This window comes from Orussus abietinus, unplaced genomic scaffold (assembly GCF_000612105.2).
Source record: "Orussus abietinus isolate OABI.00-Male unplaced genomic scaffold, Oabi_2.0 scaffold31, whole genome shotgun sequence".
Taxonomy (NCBI): Eukaryota; Metazoa; Arthropoda; class Insecta; order Hymenoptera; family Orussidae; genus Orussus; species Orussus abietinus.
Window position 1 is genome coordinate 251823 of NW_019394774.1, and position 6039 is coordinate 257861.

Here is a 6039-nt window from a genome sequence, read left to right on the forward strand (position 1 = left end):
GAAAGTACTAACATATTTGGGAAAAATAGTTGATCTCTATTTTTTATTAAAAAAACGGTTTGAATTATTTTTGTAATTCATGAAAGAAACAAGAATGTATTTGGCGAAGTTTTTTTTATACCTAACGTGCCCTTTGTGGAGATCTCATTTTACTTCTTTGATGTGAAACTTCTTATCGTACAGCACGGCCAAATTTTGCACGTTACATTTTCCACTCTATTTTAGTATCGACACAATTCGCGTAAATTTTATTCCGACAGTTAATTACCATTTATATCCATCTTCGTGTCGAGACAATTTGCATAAACGTTTTCGTCCGTGCCAGTGCGTTATTCTCTGTTAATTATAGCCATTTGATGTGAAATAAAATAATACAAATGAAACCCGAAAATAACTGTTCAAGTCAGCCAGCATCGAACGTGCAAAGGCATTTTATGACGTTAAGAATTATTAACAATATCTAATAATTGAATTTAACTAATCACCTTTCGTACCTTATCGTACCTTTTTTTTCCAAAATTCGAACTCGAGTAAGGGTGCACCGAGTCCAAACTTAGTCGTAAGGGCACTTTATGACGTTAAGAATTATTAACAATGTCTAATAATCCAATTTAAATAATCACATTGCGTACCTTTCGTACCTTATCGTACCCTTTAACCCAAAATTTGAACTCGAATGAGGGGGTACCGAATCCAAAATTAGTCGTAAGGGCACTTTATGACATTAAGAATGATTAACAATACTTATTCTGTTTCAACGTGACTTATTCCGTTTATTTTTCTTTAATAAATCAGCGATGTTGTTCCTCTCGTACCTTTTTTCTCCAAATTCGAACTCGAGTGAGGATGCACCGAGTCCAAAATTGGAGAATTTCTCGCTCGACTGGGAATTTACTTGCTACCTGTAGGGAGCTCGGGGTGTGTCCTGAAGTCTGGAACAATTCCGCCTTATTTCGTGGCTGGTTCCGAGTCGTAGCCGGACCATTACCCACCTACATGCCAGGAAAGTAGCGACTATAAGGTCGTAAATAAGGTATGGCGATCGTGAAGCCGCGTCGCGGCGGAACGCGTCGCGAGGAAACCGTGAAAAATACGAGGCGCGCCGGGCGCGATATAGCGGTTTTATACCGGGCTACGTCGTCCTGGTTGTAGTAAAGCATAATACGGGACGAGATTGCGAGATTGCGAGATTTCAGCTTTTGAAATTGCGGAGGAATTAAGTATGCTGCCCGAAGAGTCGCGAATGCCGCCGATTTAACGCGCGCACGGTGACGAAGCCCCCGCGTTCAAGCGGAAAGATGAAAGGGGCGGAAACGTCCCTCGAGAATCTCGACTTCATCGCGAAAATCGGAATAAAGTTTAGAAAACGTCGAGACGACGGAAACTGGCAGACCCTGGGAATTCATGGTTCATCAGCAATTTTTCTGTCATTATTTTTCCTCCTTTTCGCATTTTAATCTCGCCGACGCGCGGGAGGATTTTTTAGGATTATTTGGGAATTTAAGGTAGAGAGGTGTTAATGAAGTCGGTGAACTCTTGAACCTCGAATTATACACTTCTCTCAATTTTCAAGGGTCGAGGGCAAGATGATCAGATCGGGTACCGGTTAAACCTTTGAAACTTAAATTATCAAGCCCTTCAATTCTCATGTACTTAATGAATTAAAAGAACCTGAAACTTTCCGGCGGAAATCTGAGTGTGCAATGGAATACAGTATCGACTTCACCTCGGAAATCGGAATAAAGTTTAGAAAATGTCGAGACGACGGAAATTGGCAAACCGAGGAAGTTCATAATCCACTGACGAATTTTCTGTAATTTTTCCTCGTTTCCGCAAATCAATCACGCCGACTTGCGGCAGGATTTTGGAGTATTGTTCGAGAATTTAGGATAGAGAGGTGTTAATGAAATCCACGAACTCCTGAACGTCGAATTATACACTTCTCTCAGTTTCCAAGGGTCGAAGACAAGATGATCAGATCGGGCAATCGGTTAATCCCTAGAAACTTCAATTTTCAAGCACTTAAATTCTCATGTACTTAGTAAACTAAAGAATAATAAAATTTTCTAGCGGCAAGACAACTTCTGACAGAGGGTAAAAATCGAATGCAGGGTTTAAGATTCAATTGACATCGATAATATAGACTCAGGTTTACCCTGGTCGCAAGGGTAGTTCATTTTAAAGTGAAACTTCTTACAGCAAGACGTGTAAGTTTGTATGCTATGAAAGGGCCAGTTTCCGACAGCGAAACGCATTTCCTACGGTAATTAACTATTTCCAATCATCATCATGATGTTTCTGCACTGACCCAATTTCTGTGAATTTTTTTTTATAGATCATTCCTAGTTACATACATATTTGTGTATCAGTCTTAAGGCAATTAGCATGAACGTTTTCGACAGCGTTGGTGCGTCACTCTTTCAGTCAACCTACCGACATTTACGGTGATAAAAATAATGGGGATAATAAAGAATTATTACCATCTAATAATTCTCATTAACTTAAAAAGCGTAAAAGGCGCCATATGCCCCGTGAAATTTCCCATCTCACGATGTAAATTTAAACATTAAGTGGTCTCTTGTTTTCGTCTGCCATTTTCCTTATCCTGGCTAAGGGTGGAGGTATCGCGGCAATAACGACCGAGGCTTTGTCAAACAGCAAGTAGCAACAGTGACAAAAATAATGGGGATAATACAGAATAATTACCATCTAATAATTCTCATTAACTTAAAAAGCGTAAAAGGCGCCATATGCCCCGTGAAACTTCCCATCTCACGTTGTAAATTTAAACATTAAGTGGTCTCTTGTTTTCGTCTGCCATTTTCCTTATCCTGGCTAAGGGTGGAGGTATCGCGGCAATAACGACCGAAGCTTCGTCAAACAGCAAGTAGTAACGGTGATAAAAATAATGGGGATAATACAGAATAATTACCATCTAATAATTCTCATTAACTTAAAAAGCGTAAAAGGCGCCATATGCCCCGTGAAATTTCCCATCTCACGATGTAAATTTAAACACTAAGTGGTCTCTTGTTTTCGTCTGCCATTTTCCTTATCCTGGCTAAGGGTGGAGGTATCGTGGCAATAACGACCGAGGCTTTGTCAAACAGCAAGTAGCAAGGGTATCAAGTGTTGCGGTTTGGTGTCGGAGGAATTGGCGAGACGTCTCCCAGAACCGTGAGAATCTCCAATCTCGATGGGGTGGCTGCTCGTTTCGGGCCTCTGGGGGCTGGCAACCCTTTGAAAGCCTAGTAGCGATAAGAGCCTCCCTGGAAAATTACTTTTTATCTTTCGGTCCAGACCCGGAGATTAATCACGGTGCAGAAGCCGAGTCGGGGTGTCCGAGGGTCATGGTGGTGGCGCCAGTCCCCGTCGGCGACATCAAAGGAGCCTCGTGACGGGGGTTAATTCTTCCCCCGACAGGAGGATTTGGAAGAGCGCCGTCGAAAAGGAACCCCCATACATATTCAATACAAGGTTTACGCTTTTACGCGGCGCGCTCATGGTCGGAAAAAAAAAGAAACACGGCCACCCCCTTTTCACCTCCCGCTAAGCGGCACGGGTGAATGATTTGCAAGAGTCCTTTCTTTGGGGTAAACGAATTTTCCCCCGAGTCCCCGAGTCGATTTCCAGTGCCGTTGAAGAGGGAACTCCATGACGTGCCGATCATGGGGTGGCTTCTGCTCGGAAAACGGATTGACATCGCCCTAACCGGCGTCACCCTTTTCCTTGACTGGAACAGCCCCTGTGAAAAATTCAAGGAAAATGATCCGCAAGACGGAAGCACCCCAAATGACGTGTTCTTCCCTTCCCCCATATTCCTCTCTATTTCCCTATTTCCCTCGTGTCTTCACCCTAGCTCGCTTTCCCATCGAAAACTGCGACGGAGCCTTATCGCAGGGCGCGTCTCCCAGGGATGATCGAGCTCCTCCTTTTTGCGTCGCACCCCCTGACCGTAAATCCGCGAAAGAAAATCACGAGGTAACGAGTCGTCAGGGGTGGAAAACCGGAAACCGAGTTACTCGTGCAAAAGATGACGACCACGGGGTCTCCCCCAGGACCACCCTGGAATCTTCTTGCTGGTACTCGGGGATGACGTTCTCGTACTTCATCAAGACCGAGCAAGGGTGAATACCGTATCCGTAAATGCCGCGGAAACGAACGGAATTAAATTTCCCTAGAAAGGCCACCACCTCCTGCATAAAAAACACTTGCATGCGGAAAAGTAATTTAGAAATAATTAAAGATTTTACCCGCACTCGCATATCTGAACCCTCGAAAACGAGCCAAAGTTTGTTGAGATCTTTGGGCAACACGCATGATAACGATATTTTTTGCCGATGACAAACTGCATATCTTCGTGTCTGACTGTAACAATAGTTTGTGGCAGTCGCTACAAATTTATTTATTGATTTAGCGAGCATTTTTTTTTCTCTAAAGGGGTTGATTACATCTCCGTTTGACCATGGGAATATTTCTGCTGTTGGTGCAATTATTCCTGCAGTAAGGGCAGAACTTTACCAGCGATGCCGTCCTTTGCTAAGTGCCTATAAACGTATATTTCTTGGTCATTCCTTTTTCGATATTTCCCAACGTCTCGTCTGCACGAGTTGCATCGCCGACACTAAATTCCAGGGGTTGGTACCCTGTGGGTTGCTCTCGGGTTGTGCACACGATTGCAGCTCTTCGAGCTGGAAGCGGTCGCCGTCTTTTCTGGCCGCTGGTCATTGTTGTCTTGGACGAAATCGCCCGGAAGAGGAGCTGTCTCCGGAAAACGTCGGAAAACGAGCTCGACTCTGCCCGAGAGGAGATATCGCTGATAACAGACGGACGAGGGCTCTCTTGGTCTTGGGGCCATTGTTGAAGGATCCACCTGGAATGACGAGCATCATCCCTTATTCTCTGCATTCGCCAGAACGTACCGAATCATCTAATAAAAAATCATTATTCCGGTTTTTCCCCTCCAAGATGGTGTATCTGATAATTTGTACATAGAGAACATATGATAAGGGACACGAGGCGATATCAAGGATTGGGCGTTGCACTCGTGGTTGATATCAGAAACTGTTGGACGAATTTTCGGATACCAGCCGACAATGGAGACCTTCATCAGCAGACGTTGGTAATGGCGGTTCGCTGCTTATCAGTAGCTGTTAACACATTGTATCTTGACGACGGTAGTCTAGAGACGGAGACTAGCAGGAATCGACGGATGGTTATGGAAAATGAAATTTCTTTTTTAATGTTCCGCTTTACTTGTTCTTGTGTGCCCCCTTTCAGGTTTAGGTGGATCACAACAGGATCCATTTTTTGTTTTCAAGTCATCATGGGTAGTTGATTGCCGCAGATCTTGCTGGACTTGTTGGTAAGAGATATTAATAGATGTTAAACGATGTTTGTTATCATAGAGATGAGTTGGGAGCAGAAATGAGGAGGATCCCTGAATTGGGGGGTATCAGGTGGCAAGGGCGTTAGCCGTCCACACCCTCCACCGGGAGGCAGCACAGGACGCGATCGCGCGACCCTGTTCGGGAGCAATTTCCCAACTCATATCTGCTATTTATTCGTGTTCAGTCTCACGATGTGCTTTACGTTTCTCCAGGACTCACGCGTCCTAAATCTCCGGAAGAAAAATCAATTCCACCCCCGATCCATTTTTTAAAACACATCGAACGGTTCCAACATAGCCGGATACATTCGACCCGACATTCCAGCAATTATTACATCCCTAAATTTCCCGCGTGAAAGAATCTTCTCATTTCGAGTCATGAACTCCCCTTGTTCTCACCAGAAAGTCCTTATTAGACAAAGCATCAACAATGAGTTATCCACTTCCCTCCTGTCGCTTCCAAAGCATCGATTGCCATAGAAATTCTGAATTTGGCTACTTCACCAGCTATGCACCTCCACTAGGTCGGTAACATCAAAATCTGTCTCGCAACAAGGTTCGCGACCATGCTAAGCGCGATAAAGACGCATTCTCGACGGAGAAGCGCCCTCGATATCCATGAAACTTCCTCCGGAGTGGAACGAATGTCG